The following is a 16,787-nucleotide window of genomic DNA, read 5'->3' as shown; positions in this document are numbered from 1 at the left end:
CAGTCCCTAAGTAATTTGTAAGTGGAACACTGAAGAATCCAGAGTCCATGTTGCTATAAGTAGGTTACATAAGTGTGTTTAAATGTTTTTCTTTTGTGAACTGAACAAACTGAAATTTGTAATTTACAATAAAAGGGCTTAATTTATGATTTCATAACTTAATGCAAAAGACTTCCTTAAGAAAATTAGATATTGTTTAACTAAAAAGACAAAAGAAATGCACCAGAAATTATAGCCTTTTTACTTTTATATTCCTGATAGGAATATTGCCGTCACAATTGGGGCAGAGTAATTATTTTCCTTAAATTCAGTGTTAGAAAGGCCTCTCCCTTTATTATATTAGAAAATAATCCTAGAATTTCTTCTTGCTGGTTCCCTGGGGACCCATTTTAGACAAGAGAAATCCTAAGAGAGCTTGCACAAAAGATCTTCGTTGGAAACTATACTATCAGAGCAGATACTAGCATCTTTTTGGCTTATTCTGCAGATGATTTATAAAACCTTAGCACAAGTATTATTTTGCCTATATTTAATTAATCTCTACAGAATTGTTTAATTGTTCCTTCTTTCCCTCTATGAAATGTCAGGCCCCTCTACTTTCTTTCCTTTTACATTGGAAAAGTGTTTTAAATTTTTTCTTAGTAATATAAATAATGAGAAAATTCATGTTGTAGCTCAATACTCTTTAGTCAATCTTAATTATAAACTAGGATGCGATGAGACTATGTTCAACTTTTTTTTTTTTTAAAGATTGTCACTTGTAACAACTGTTGCCAGTCTTCTTTTTTTTTTCTTTCTGCTTTTTCTCCCCAAATCCCTCCAATGCATAGTTGTATATTTTAGTGTGGGTCCTTCTAGTTGTGGGACATGGGACACCACCTCAACGTGGCCTGATGAGTGGTACCGTGTCCATGCCCAGGATCCGAACCAGTGAAACCCTGGGCCGCCTTATCAGAGCATGTGAACTTAACCACTCGGCCACGGGGCCAGCCCCTATGTTCAACTTTTAAAATACGTGATTACTATTTAATCTTTCAGAAATTGAAGCCATTTTAGTAATTCAATGTTTTGTATTTAATTTTATATTTTTATCTATCTCCAAATGGATTGTCCACATAAAGAGAATCAAATGGAATATGTTTGTTTAAAGATTGTTTTCATTACAGTTGGTTCCGTTAGACTTGAGATTGACATATAGTCATAATGATTTGGGTATCACTTATCTGGACCTCTGATTTACCAGCATAGTTTAATTATCTAAACTAATAGTTTTCAGTTCTTCAAAACCATGTTTTCTCTTTGATAGTCATAAAAATAATTGATTCCTCTTTACTGTTGTTTGAAATTTAAAATTAATTTGTTAGGAAAAAATTGAAAGAATTAGGTACAAAGTGCTTCTTTGTTTTCAAACTTATTAACACATCTCCAATTTATTGAATTCTACTAAAATTTACAGAAGTTTCTGGCATGAGTTCCATAAGCTACTTCAGAGGGCCGTTAAGCTCTCCTGATATATACAAAGTTTTATCCATGTGGGAATTCTTTTGAGATGAAATGTCTATAGCTTTTATTGGAGTCTCAAAGCTGTCCATCACCTAAACAAGGTTGAAAACCATTTTTATAGGGCTTCTGAAGCATTGTACCCGCCAAAGAAATATTGAAGGTAAATTTGCTTTGCATTCTAGAATCATTTAATCATAGAATCTTGGAGGGACTAACTTCCATTTTTTACAGATGAGGAAACTGAAACTCCTAGAAGTTCAGCGACTTAGCCAAGGGTATTGTCGTTTAATACTTGTTAAACTAGCGGGGGACCCAGTGGGGCTCTTGTGGTATCCTGATTGATTTCTTAGGGCCTTTTTAGCCTTCCAGCCTCTGCACAGAGGTTGTTGAGCTTTTGACTTGCCAATAAGGTACTTGTATTTGAATAGAAAGCTTTTATGGGCACAATAGAGATCTCTAACAGTTTGCTCCAGTTATTTCATGAATTGTTAACATGATGCCAGTTATTTCATTTCTTAGAAGGAGGATACTTGGAGGTCCCAATAGTCCCAAAGGGAAATCTCTTAGTCTTCATTAAAAAAATCATACCTTTGGCAGTGTCCATGTTAAAGTAGACTTAGAAGCAAGGTCACGAGACTTCAGACTACAGGAATCTTAGGCCTTTGGGCATTTCATTCATTCATTTAACAAATACTTATTTTGTGCCTATTATGGAAATGTAGGTTTTACTAGTTGATAAAGAATACTCGTGGAAAATTATGAAATTGTATTAATTTAATAATATTACTAGTTTAATTAATATTGGGAAACACTTTTCTTTTAATCACTACCCAAGAAAGAAAATGTCATACAGTAATGTTGACAGCAGTTTTTATAAAATAGTCCTTAGTACACTAATCTAACAGAATTATGAAATAATATAAATTCTCAGACTATTGGGAATTAAGGATATCTCCTTATTTAAATAGGACCAAAGCAAAAAAAAAAAGGATTTTTGTTTTATTTACCATTTTGCACTATCTGATTAAGATTTAATGATTGTTCGTAATAGTTTTTTTAATGTTTAAATTTAGTGGTCATATTTCACATTGTGAGCATACATCTTCAATTTTTACATTGTTTGGTAATATAAGCATAGTTGTAGGTGTAAAAGCTACATCAGATTAATTGAAAATATTCGTAAGTGAACTTAAATTTCAGTCACTTTTCATATATACTTAAGGTGCTTTCAAAATAAGGATTTTTCCAATTTAATGTGCTTTTATGTTTCAAAGAACTAAAGACTGATCCCATTTTAAAACATTCATTTTACATGGAGTGCTTGAGATTTATGAACTGTGAGATTTTTTGTATAGCTTTCCAATCTCAGTTGATCAGTTTGGCTTTTCTAACTGGAACAAGATTCTTTAACATTCTAAATCCTATTTTAAGATTCTTTAGCCAGTTCAGCTCATGCAAAGAAATGACTCCAACAGAATATTAACAATGCAGTCTTTATATTGTGTTTATTTTCACATTCTATGCATTTTAAAAATGTTTTTATTTTATTTCTATATGTTTAAGGTATGTAATTGCTTCTCAAGCGCCATTCTAATTTCTGTTCTCCAAATCTTATTGCCTCTTACTGTTATTACTCCCATGGTAAATCTCTTCTTTGGATTGCATTTATAGCAGTTTTTATAATATGCATAGAACTTCAGTCACTGAAATAAAACTGAAGTTACTTTCTGTACCTTAATTTTCATCAAGTCAAACTCCTTTTCTCTCCAAGTAGTCTATATTTTGAAGGTTTCAGTACATGTTATCATCTTGTAGTACAAAAATAATATCTGGTATTGTTAAGGTTTGTCACTTACAAAGTTACTAGAGAATGGAGTGTTTAAAATTTTCATGCAGTTTACATGGAAAACCTTCTGTAATTCTATAGCTTCAGTGTTTTTGTTTTTAAAAATACTGTTTATTTGTAATCAGTCAGTGAAGCTGCACTGTTAACAATGCTGGGAGAAAAGGACTCAATAGTTCCTGAGCATCTTCATCCTGCTGCTTTCCCTGACAGTTTTATTAGTTGGGATTCCTCTGGAGATCATTCTTGGGAAAACAACTCCTTCTTCCTCCCACCTTTACCCAAGAGGTCAGAACACAAGTATTCCTTCCTTAGCATGTACTTTAATCTTGGTTACAATTATTATGTCTTACCCCCTTAATTGTTCCTTGTTACTACTTCTGTAGTTTCAAAAATACCCGCTGTAATTAAAATTCAGAAGGAGCACTGAGACTTCAATGTAACTGTCAGTTGTTATATTAATTACAATTTACTGATTGGGCATGTGATTTGGGAAGAATAGGAAAAAGTAATTGGATGGTTAACTTTTGAAGTTTTTAAATAAACTCTAAATTCTTTTTTACATTTATGTAATAACTAGTAGTTTCCTGAATAGCAGTTCTCTAGGCAATCAAGATGATAGATTTTGGTTAATAAATTTGAAAAATAAGTAGTGTTATTTGAAATATTTAAGTTATTCTCCATAAAATACTGTTCAGTAATCTCCTAATTCATTTCATAAAAATTTATTGCCCTCCATTAAAAAGCAGAATTAAAAATATTGTTTAGTGGGGCCAGCCCCTTGGCCTAGTGATTAAGTTTGGTGTGCTCCACTTTGGTGGCCTGAGTTTGGTTCCTGGGTGCAGACCTACACCACTCATTGGTGGTCGTGCTGTGGTGGCAACCCACATTCGAAATGGAGGAAGATTGGCACAGATGTTAGCTCAGGGCTAATCTTCCTCAAAAAAAAAAATTAATTAATTTAAAAAAAGAGTCTCTTTAAAAAAAACTAATGGATCAAAGGAGAAAATCCAAATGATCATTTTGACAGTTACTGGTAAAACATTTGATTAAATTCAATATTCCTGATAAAATTTTTAGAAAAATCTTAAATAGAACCTCCTCACTTTATAAAAGGTATATAGAGAACACAGAAAATATTGTAGATAATTGTGAAATATTTGAAGCATTCACTTTAAAGTTAGAAACAAGGCAAGGACACTCATTATTCACCACCTCTGTTCAACCTGTACAGGTCTGTCCAGCACACTATAAGAGGAGAAAAAAGGTGGAAGAATTGGTATGGAAGAAACAAAACATAGTCAGAAGATGGGAAAAGAGAAACTGGATGATCATATATGGCAGATTTTTGTGGGCCAAGCCTGAAAGTGGCATATGTTACTTCTATTCACATTCTACTGACTACAGCTCATTTAAATGGGCGTTCCTAATGCAAGGGAGGTGGAACATGCATTCTAACTCTGTGCCCAGGAAGAAGAAATTTTTAGTATACATCTAGCCACCCTGTGCCACAAACCAAATGGAAAATAGTTTAACGTTCTCTGAAATTGAGCATGCACATGCCCTATGACCCAGCCATCCTACTCCTAGGTAGAGATGTTTTTGCACATGTATACCACAGACACATATAAGGAAACTCATTACAGTATTGTTCATAATAGAAGAAACAAGTGTGTCAATCAACAATAGAACAAATCATCGTATATTCATAACTAGCCATGAAAATAAATGTCCTACTGAGTGATGTAAATGAATCTTAGAAACTTAAAAGTAAATCTTAAGAAGAACACATGCAATATACCACTTTTTATAAAGCTCAAAAATAAGTAAATCAATAGATTATATTATTTGGGGATAGATATCTATGCAATAAAACTTATTTTCCAAAATTGGAAGAGTAACAGTCATGAAAGTCAATATAGTGTTTACACTTGGGGGAGACAGGAAGCGGGATGAGTTTCTTTGAGGTTTACACAGGGAGTTTCCATTGTATTGTCAAAATTCCATTTCTTAGGTTGAGTATATATCCTACTGCTTGGTTCATATTAACATATTAAACTATATCCATATATAGTGTATATATACTATATATAGTATATATATACTATACATAATTATATATATGATATATACTATAGCATATATATTATAGTATATATAATATATATATTAACCAAACTTGTTATTTTGAAATAACTGTAGATTCACATGAAGTTGTAAGAAACAGTACAGAGAGATCTCCTATACCCTACTCAGTTTCCCTCAATGGTAACATTCTACAAAACCGTATTACAATATCACAACCAGGATATTGATACTGAGACAGTCAAAATACAGAACAGTTCCATCATCACAAGAATCCCTCATGTTGACCTTTTATAGCCAAATTCACTTGCTTCCTTCTTTTTTTTTTAAATTGTGCTTGTAATAGCTTATAACATAGTGAAATTTCAGTTGTACGTTATTATTTGTCACACACCATATAAGTATGCCCCTTCACCCCTTGTGCCCACCCTTCACCCCCTACCCCCCAGTAACCACTAATTTGTTCTGTTTGTCTGTAAGTTTGTTTATATTCCACATATGAGTGAAATCATATGGTGTTTTGTCTTTCTTTGTCTGGCTTATTTCGCTTTACGTAATGCCCTCAAGATCCATCCATGTGATTGTGAATGGGACGATTTTGTCTTTTTTTTTATGGCTGAGTAGTATTCCATTGTGTGTGTGTGTGTGTGTGTGTGTATGTGTATGTGTTTATGCCACATCTTTATCCAATCATCAGTCGATGGGTACTTGGGGTGCTTCCACACCTTGGCTATTGTGAATAATGCTGCAGTGAACATACGGGTGCATAAGTCTCTTCGAATTGTTGATTTCAAGTTCTTTGGGTAAATACCCAGTAGTGGGATAGCTGGGTCATATAGTATTGCTACTTTTAATTTTTTGAAAAATCTCCATACTGTTTTACACAGTGGCTGCACCAGCTTGCATTCCCACCAGTAGTGTATGAGGGTTCCTTTTTCTCCACAACCTCTCCAACATTTGTTGTTTTTTATCTTGGTGATTATAGCCATTCTGACGGGTGTAAGATGATATCTAAGTGTAGTTTTTATTTGCATTTCCCTGATGATTAGTGATGTTGAGTGTCTTTTCATGTGCCTCTTGGCTATCTGTATATCTTCTTTGGAAAAATGTCTGTTCATATCCTCTGCCCGTTTTGATTGGGTGGTTTGTTTTTTGTAGTTCATTTGTGTGAGTTCTTTATATATTATGGAGATTAACCCCTTATTGGATATATGATTTGCAAATATTTTCTCCCAGTTGGTGGGTTGTTTTTTCATTTTGTTCTTGGTTTCCTTTGCCTTCCTGAAGCCCTTTAGTCTGATAAAGTCCCAGTTGTTTATTTTTTCTTTTGTTTTCCTTGTCTTAGTAGACATGGTATTCAAAAAGATCCTTTTAAGTCTGATGTCAAAGACTGTACTGTCTCTGTTTTCTTCCAGAAGTTTTATGGTTTCACGTCTTACCTTCAAGTCTTTGGTCCACTTTGAGTCTATTTTTGTGCATGGGGAAAGATAATATCTACTTTCATGTGGTCTACTTTTGCACGTGGCTGTCCAGTTTTCCCAGCACCATTTATTGAAGAGGCTTTCCTTTCTCCATTGTATGTTCTTGGCTTCTTTGTCGAAGATTAGCTGTCCATAGATGTGTGCTTTTATTCCTAGGCTTTCAATTCTGTTCCATTGATCTGTATGTCTGTTCTTGTACCAGTACCATGCAGTTTTGATTACTGTAGCTTTGTAATATATTTTGAAGTCAGGCATTGCCATGCCACCAGCTTTGTTCTTGTTTCTCAGGATTCCTTTGGCAATTCAGGATCTTTTTTTACCCCATATGAATTTTTAGATGCTTTGTTCTATTTCTGCGAAGAATGTCATTGGAATTCTGATTGGGATTGCATTGAATCTGTAGATTGCTTTAGGTAGTATGGACATTTTAACTATGTTTATTCTTCCAATCCACGTGCATGAAATATCTTTCCCTTTTTTTATGTCATCATTGATTTCTTTCAGTAATGTCTTATAGTCTTCTTTGTATAGGTCTCTCACCTCCTTGGTTAAATTTATTGCTACATATTTTATTCTTTTTGTTGGGATTGTAAAGGGGATTGAATTCTTGCGTTCTTGTTCTGTTAGTTCATTATTAGAGTATAGGAATGCCACTGATTTTTCTAAGCTGACTTTGTACCCTGCAACTTTGCTGTACTTATTGATTATTTCTAATAGTTTTCTGGTGGCTTCTTTGGGGTTTTCTATATATAAAATCATTTCATCTGCAAACAGAAAGGGTTTCACTTCTTCAGTGCCTATTTGGATTCCTTTTATTTCTTTTTCTTGCTTAATTGCTCTGGCCAAAACCTCTGGTACTATGTTGACTAAGAGTGGTGAGAGTAGTATATGTATATACACTTTTTGCTTGAGTAACACTTGCTCTGAGCTAATGTTTGTGCCAGTCTTCCTCTGTTTTGTATGTGGGTTGTCACTGCAGCATGGCTGCCAATGAGTGATGTAGGTCGGTGCCTGGGAACTGAACCTGGGTAGTTCCCAGCAGAGTGCACCGAACTTAACCACTGGGCCATGGGGCTAGCCCTTGGGTTAGTCTTTTTTAAAAAAAGGAAAAAAGAAAGACACTTCTGGAATGATTTTAGATTTATAGAAAACTTGCAAAAACAGTATATTGTGTTCCAGTATGTCCCTCCCCCATCCCTTCCCCTTCCCCCTGTTATTAACATCTTACCTTACTATGATACATGTGTCAAAACCGAGACACTGACATTGGCTTCTTAACCTCCAGGCTTTATTTGGATTTCAGTGGGTTTTCTTCATTAATATTCTCTTTCTGTCCAGGGTCCAACCCAGAGTATCACATTATATTTAGTTGTCATGTCTCTCCCGTCGCCTCTAGTCTCTGATACTTGCTTAGTTTTTTCCCGTTTTTATGACCTTGACTGTCTCAAGGAGTATTGAGTAGATTTGCTATAGAATATCACCCTATCTGGGTTTGTCCTGTGTTTTTCTCATGATCAGAGAAGAATACCATAGAAGGGAAGTGCCTTTCTCATCACATCATTTCAGGGGGTACATGATATCCACACACTGGTGATGATGATAAATTAACTTTCATCACATGGTTAAGGTCGTGTTGCCAGGTTTCTCCACTGTGAAGTCATTATTCTTCTCTTTCTCTACTTAATTATTGCTCTGCTCCTGTTAGGGTTTTCATGGCCAATCTTTTCAGAAGTGGAGGCCAGGTCCTCCTTCCTAGTTTGTCTTAGTCCTGAAGCTCCACTGAAACCTGTCCACCATGGATGACGGTGCTGAATGACCCTGCTGGTATTCAAAATACTGGTGGCATACCTTTTAGCATCACAGCAACATGCAGCCACCATAATAGGACAACTAACAGATGAGTGGTGTGGTTCTCTTACCAGGAAGTGAACCCCCAGCCATAGTGGTGAGAGCACGAGATCTTAACCACTAGACCACTAAGTCCAGAAATTAAGCTGTACCTCCTGGAGGGAGGAATAGCTCCATATATTTTTTGTAATTCTTCTGTAAGAAAGATTTGTGTTTTCTTCCCCATTTATTTATTTATTCAATCATATGTTTACATCAGTATATCCTAGGTTAGTTTTAAAGATTTTATTTTTCCTTTTTCTCCCCAAAGCCCCCCGATGCATAGTTGTGTATTTTTAGTTGTGGGTCCTTCTAGTTGTGGCATGTGGGATGCTGCCTCAACGTGGCTTGATGTGCGTTGCCATGTCTGCGCCCAGGATCTGAACCGGCGAAACCCTGGGCCACCACAGCGGAGCACACTAACTTAACCGCTTGGCCACGGGGCGGCCCCTATCCTAGGTTAGTTTTAATGAGTTACATCTTTTAAGAATTTACCCGTATCATTTAAGCTTTCAAATCTATTAGTAAAAGTTTTTTATAATATCCTCTTGTTTGTTTGCTCTTTGCTTTATTTATAGTTACGTTCTCCTTTTCATCTCTAATAATTAATTTGTATCTTTTTTTTTCTTGACTTCATTAGGGGTATTTTAGTGCTCATTTCAAAGAACGAAGTTTTGGTTTTATCATTCTCTTTCTTGTGTTTGTTTTCTATTTCATTAATTTATGCTTTTATATTTATCTCTTTCTTTTTACCTTTTTTTTAGCTGAGATTATTTTTTTAAATAACTTTTTAGTTAGACATTTAGCTCATTAATTGTCAGGCATTCTTCTTTCCTAAATAAAAGCATTTATGAGAGTACATTCTTCTCTGAGTATTGCTTTCACTGCATTTTACAGTTTTGAAATGTAGTGTTCTCATTATTAATTCTTAGTTTTAAAAGTTTTTTTTAGGTGTTGTTTTTTTTTTTTTGAGGAAGATTAGCCCTGAGCTAACTACTGCCAATCCTCCTCTTTTTGCCAAGGAAGACCGGCCCTGAACTAACATCCGTGCCCATCTTCCTCTACTTTATATGTGGGACACCTACCACAGCATGGCTTTTGCCAAGCAGTGCCATGTCTGCACCCGGGATCCAAACCAGCGAATCCCTGGCCGCTGAAGTGGAAGCTGTGAACTTAACCACTGCGCCACCAGGCTGGCCTCACCTTTGAGATGTTTTTAATGTTCAAATTCATCCTTTTCCTGGGTTATTGTCTTTCTTGGGCCTAGATCTTTGTCTGATGGTCTCTGATCTGACTTTAGGAGGCCTGAGCCTTCTTCCTTGGACCTCCCCACCCCTGGGTTACCAGGATCCAAATATGCCCCCTGAAGTAACTGGCAGCTTCACTGTTTGCTTTTCTATCTGTTCTCTTGATTTGTTTTCATTCTTGATGTTAGTGGCTTCCTCTTGCATTCTTTATTGGATACCCAACATTGAAAAGGTAGGATTTATATTTTATTGAGCAGTTTTAGATGCTAGGTAGCAGAAGTGTTTTAACATCTCTAGTCTAGCCTATTTCAGCTAGTGGAAATCCTCTTGGAAATTTTTCAAAAGAATAGTTTCTGGAGCCAAACCTAGACCCACAGATTAAAATCTCCAGGATGCAGGGCCTGTGGGTATTTTTAAAAGCTTCTTAGATAATTCTAACGCTTGTAAGGTTTGAGAACCACTGACATAGAAAAGATTAACAACTTCTTGGTTTAAACTTAAATAATTAAATATTAATAGCTAAGTTTGTTGAAGATAAGGTAACATACATAGAGGGCATGCAATAATCCTATCTATTACTATTATTGTTGTGTGCTATGCTCTATTCTAAATCTTTCACATATATTCTCATTTATTCCTCACAACAATGCTATAACAATCGTCTCCATTTTATTAATGAGCAAATTTAAGCACAGAAAAATAAATTATCCAAGATTACACAGCTAGTAGGTAGCACAATTGATATTTGAATCCAGATAGTCAGTCAAATTCCAGAGCATGTAAGCTTAACTCACCATCTTTACAGTCTTCCAGATATTTTGCAAGCGTTTTGTTGATTCCTAGAGGGGATCTAGCATTGCAGAGTATGGCAAGAAAAATATATTTGAATTATTAGGTATTCATTTTGGTTCAGTATAGGTATTGGGGAAGCAGAATATAGTATAATAGAAACAGCCTCCAGTCACAGTGAGACAGACAGGCTTGAGTGTTTCCTCAGTTGCTTATTGTGTAGCTGTAAGAAAGTAATTTATCTTTTCTGAGCTCTTATTTGGTCATTGGTACAGGAGGATAATTATTTTTATTTCATAAAGACTTGGAAGAAATAAAATTAAATAGAACCTGTAACATATTGCTTGACACACACAGGATGGTCAGTATAAGAATTCAAGGTGTGCCCTAAGAAAAATTATGTTGACTGCCATACAGGAGATTTTAGTAAACCTTAGCCTAGGATGATGCTGATAGAGCACTTGATGGTGCTGGTGGGGGCCATGCTGACTGTCTGTATTGAGAATAAACTTGGTGCCAAGCACTGTCTCAGGCTCTGGAGATACAGGAGTGAGTAAAACATAGTCTTCCTTCTCTCAAGGAGCTTACAGTCCACTTGGGGGGATCCAGACAGATGTATGGATAAATACCATGCTATATGCTACAATGGGGTAAACATAGGGTGCTGGGGGGCACATAGGAGGGTTACTTAAAGCAAAGCAGATGCGGAATGGCTTCCCAGTGGGAGGATGAGGAGGATGTGAGGGATTAGAGTAGTAAGTCTAGATCAGAGGCAAAGTGAAGGCTGGTAGGAATTTATCATTGCTACAAAGGTATCACATTTATTAATGAAATAGGTGTCCCCAACATAAATGAAAATATGAGGAATACTAGGAAAGTATGCTTTTATCAGGTCAGTGTTGAAATATTAATAGCCTACTTTTTAGGTTTAGGCTTTACTAAAGCAGAGGATTTTTAAAAGTAAAATAAAAATGGCACTATTTATATATAACATTGAAATTTTTATCAGATAACACTTTTCTGAGGTCTTATATACACATGGCCTACATGCTTGTTACTTATTACTATTGTCACATTATGTTATACTTCTGGGGAAGAGAGAGGGAGAGAAACAAAGGAACAGTGATCTTCAGAGGGTGGAAATGATGATTTGTCAGTTGGAGTGAGTATCACTATGTACTGTTTGCACATTTCCCTTTCTCTCATCACCATTATTCACATATGATGAAAATTATTTGTTTGAGTGGCTCATTTACAGTTCATGGTTTTAATTTGGTATAATTTGGTATAGTACATTGCTCTGGTATGGATTTTATATTGATCAACAAAATTCTGTGTCTAGGAGTTGAGATTTCTCTCCATCTTCTTCTAGTGCCCCTTCCCCAAAAAATAAGACACTAAAAATATGCAAGGGAAAGACCACTCCTTTGGCAAAACTGGGATAAGAAAAGGAGAGTGAATAAAGAATTCCTTGGAAGGGGAGGAATGTGGGTCTAGAAGAAAGAAGAGGATGTTGAAATAGGCAATTGTAATGGATAAACTGATGAGGAATTATAGGAATAATGAATGAAGGTTGGTCTTTAAAAATACCCCCAGGCAAGCAGTATCTCTGCATGTTCTTCTGGCAGCCAGATGAATGTGACTTGATGTAAGAGTATACTTTGATATTCTACAACTCAATTTGTGTATCCGTGTGAGGCCCACTGTTAAGTATTCTTTTTTTTTGCAAGAGCAGTCTCTGATTAGAGCTGGGGAAAGTGGAGCAATTGGTGTGGGTTTTTGGAAACATTGGAAACCAGTTGTTGGTGGACTAAAGCTCTTAACCCCTGAGGATTAAGCAGAGGGTAGAAAGAGGAAGGGAAAAATGAAATCAAGTTTGTAAAAATTAATTCTGAAAAAGATACTTACGAAAGTTTGTAAAATGAGGTTGAAATTGTGAACACATTTACTGTGATAATAAATCTTAGTATACTAGGACTAGCCAAAACCTTCAAGGTAGAAAAACAGTTTTAGGCTTCCTCCTCACACCTCCATCCTCTAAAAAAACCCACCTTTATAATGGTGATGCAGGCTCAGTGAGCCGAGGAGTTGAAAGAAAGATTTCTTGGACTCTCAAGGTCTGGTAATAGTGCTCCTTTATTCAGAGAATAGCATGGAGTAGCATGGGCTCAGGACCCATGGGTGGTGAAGAGCTTTAGCATGGCGACAGGGACCCATGGATGGTGCAGAGCTGCAGCATGGGGACAGGACCCATGGGTAGGGAAAAGCTGCAGCGTGGGGACAGGACCATGGGCAGTGAAGAGCTCCAAACATGGGTTGAGGGTGGGGCTAAATTTATAAGGCATAGATATGTGAATTATTTCTTTACAGGACTAAATCAACAAGAGCTAGGGGTGAAAAAGAGGCCAAATTGTCTACATGTGTGAATACAAAAGTAATTCATGTTTACTGTACAAGTCTAGAAAATACAGGTAAACAAAAGGATAAAATAAAAACCACCAATAACTGTCTCATTATATCAGAATTAGACCATCAACAGCAACCCTCTTGCCTCCGTTGCTCAGCTGCCAGAGCTGTCTTCTTAAAAATCTTAGCTGGTTGGGTTCTTCGCTTGCTTAATGTTCAGCTAAATGTTAAATTTCCAAAACCATCAAGAGTAAATTTTGAATGTTTTCCCTTGTTAGGATTTGATCTTAAGACTTTCAGTCGATTGGAATTTAGCCAACTCAAGACTTAATATAACATTTTCTCCTAACCCTAACCAAGTCACTTTTGACCAGAGCACAGATAGTTATGCCAGATTTGGCGGACGAGGAAAGAGAGGAAGAAAGGGAGAAGGTGGGAGAGAAAATATGAATCGAACTCAGGCATTTGCAAATTCTTTGCTCTTTGCTTGTCCCTTTTGTTCTATGTCTGTAACCTGTTACACTTTGCCCTTGCTGGATGTCTTTTGGTTTATTTGTTTTTATTCAAGGGACGATTTATTGGTTTTCTTGAGTATTTAATCAGTAAGAACAAATAGCCAAGTAATGAAAATTCATCAGTTTTAGTGCCAATTATTATATCAACAGATCCTATTAGGAGTATTTATTGAAGCATGTCATGCTGATAGTCCCAGAGTGTAATTATACTTGCAGATTTTTCTTGCTTTCAGGGAGTTTGTAACATGTTCCAGATGGTTAAATAGGAAAAAGTAGATGTTTTGTACTGTCTTTTCAATTATGATTAAGAATTTGATGTTACTTACTACTTATGTTACCATTATTGCCTTTGTTAGATTTAAACATGAGAGGAATTTAAACAAAATGTGTATATGTGTTTTACTTTTTAACTCTTCTTCTATAGTCAGCAGTTAACAGGACCTTTCACAGATGCATGCTCTGTTAAATCGTTTGTTTTAATTCAAGCATCATTAAAATGAGATAATTAGATCTTAAGTAGTAATTCTTTTATGAGTGTAGTCCTTAATTTATTCTTGGAAAGTATTCACTTGGGTTTGTTTTAGACCTAAAATTACATAGTGAACTTTCTTGAAAAAACGTACGTGAGAGTGAAATTAGAATAGTTTTCCAAACTGTTGAAGGTTCTTTGACTTTTCCCACAAACTAATAAGGTCTTAGATTCAGAATCAGTATACTTTAAGTTTTGCCAATAGTAGTAGTGATGACTTTTCTTTCACGTATTCATGTTCTCTTGTCCACCCTTAACTGGCCATCCAGCTACTCTCATTTGAAAGGCAGTTTACCAAAGATTAGGCATGTGGCCTGTGAACTCAGAATAGAACAATTAATGGATCAAAGGGATCCAGACCCATAAACCTTGGCTTCATTATAACCTTGTATTAACCAATTTGCTAACTGGTTAGTTGACTTGAAGACATATGTTGTTTTTCAATAAGAAGTAGAATATTCTGTAATTTAACTACCTGTATATTTACATGATGTAATTATTGTGTGTGTGGGGGGGGGAACAAATTGGCCATGGTCCTTAGACTACCATTCTCTGTCCTTGAAGCTCTCTTCAAGACTTCTTGGATATAAGAAAACAGGCAAAAAAATATAATGCCAAAGTTATATTTTTAGTCATTAATAACGTAGACTATTCCTAAAGATTTTGTTGGGATGAAAGGAGTAGTTTACATTCTGTATCATCCAGCAAGACTTACTTCCTATAAATTGCCTTTAAATATCTTTGCTCACTGTCAGAATTTCCTGTTCCTCATTAAGCTGCCACATCTCTATGTCTTCTTGACCTTCTCTTCCCCAAACAACCTGCCCTCTCAGCCTCTTCAGACTCCTCAGTGTTTCTTCCTTATATCTGCTCTCCAAATTCTTTACAATTTTTCCAGGTAAAATTCTTATCCTTTCTATAAAATTCTTTAAATTCCTTCCCAGCAAGATGAAAGTTAGCCTAAACTAAGAGTAAGAAAAGCATGTCTTTGGGGAGACTCAGTTCATCTTGCTATAGTAAACTGGTGTTATTTCTATTTTCATGGCTATTGCCAAATTTTATATAACTTGATTTGTTTAGCAGATACAATAAATGTCATCATCAAGTTATTGTTCAATATTATGAATCTATCTGGAAATATGGGAAACCATATGGGCAAATTTAATTCTTATTTTTCTGTGTTTTTAAAGTGTTTTATATATTCATTTGTCTCATATATAAAAATTTGATTTTATACAAAAGATTTGTTAAGATGGGATCAATTTTTAAAAGAATGATTCACACTAGGATTCCATTGATGGAATATTTTAGTTTTACATATAAAGAATGAAGTTTAATTTATAAAATTTGGTTTATGTAAGACCTTTCCAGACATATCTGTATAAGAGTTAAGTGTATGTGATGAAATTTAGGCTAATTAGGGAAAATGCCTTTCTAGGTTAGTGGTAAGAGACAATAACAGGATATTTGAAAAGCAATTCTACTTTGGATTCATGATACCGTCTTTCATCTAGTTAAGTAAGTTTGAATTTTTCCTTACCCTTTCTTTGCAGTATGCCAGCCTCTATCTCTTTTACCTACTCCACTTTCACTGGGAAGTGGAAAGAATTGTTACTGTGATTCCCATAATTTTGGAGGCAAGGAGGGTTTACTTATCTATCTGACCCCTTGAAATTTGAATATGACATTTGAAAAACTCTTGTCTTCTTGAAACATTTAGAAAATTGCAATAATGCTCTTCAGTTCTCATCCTTCCTAAGGTTTCCTTTGTCCCCTTAATATCTGTCTTGTGTATTTAAAATTCTTTATTTCTCTGTTTTTCCTTTGAACACTTTAACCACAGCACCCCAGTGTTTAACTGAACATGGATACTGTATGTAGATTCAGATCTCCTTTTTCGTGTGTGTGTTCAGGCAACTTTCTAAGCAGAGCTCATGAATTTGTATTCCCCATAGGTCCAGTTTGTTATTGATCTCTGTATTCCTGTATCCTACGAGGCTGTGTTAGGAATTGGTAGACACCTTTGTCTCATTTCCCCAAATCTAATGTTTGACCTTACTCTGTTAGCTGACTGCCAAGTTCTGTTCACAGCATGATGGGTGCATGGTAGTACTAGTGATACCTCTAGTCCCCATGTGTTTTGAGCTGTATGAGCTCAACTATATGAGAGGAAATGCTCAGCCACTCCTAGGAAGTCAGGCTAAATCAACTTAACTGTCTAGCAAAATGCATGATGCATGTGGGAGAGGGCGAACCATATAGCAGTTTGACCTTTTAGTGTACATTGTCCCCATCTGCCAGTTGCATAACCATCAATATGCTAGAATTTGACCTGAATAAGAATTTTTTTCTCTTCTTGGGAGAAGCAAGGGTATCTGCAATGGTAAAAGCTCCTGATCCTCCTCTACCAGAGTTTCTCAGCCTCAGCACTATTGCCATTTTGGGTCAGATAATTCTTTGTTGTGAGGGCTGTTGTGTCCATTACAGGATGTTCAGGAGCAT

At 35.7% G+C, this 16,787-nt stretch overlaps 1 protein-coding gene across 25 annotated transcripts in view; it reads left to right on the top strand.

Moving 5' to 3' along the window:
- Positions 1 to 16,787, top strand: part of NCOA1 (nuclear receptor coactivator 1) — a 251,118-nt gene that overhangs the window by 104,999 nt on the left and 129,332 nt on the right. The gene's annotated exons all lie outside the window — the stretch shown is intronic.

The sequence above is a fragment of the Equus przewalskii genome, chromosome 14 (assembly GCF_037783145.1).
Source record: "Equus przewalskii isolate Varuska chromosome 14, EquPr2, whole genome shotgun sequence".
NCBI classification, from domain to species: Eukaryota; Metazoa; Chordata; class Mammalia; order Perissodactyla; family Equidae; genus Equus; species Equus przewalskii.
This window is presented reverse-complemented; position numbering and strand designations above follow the sequence as displayed.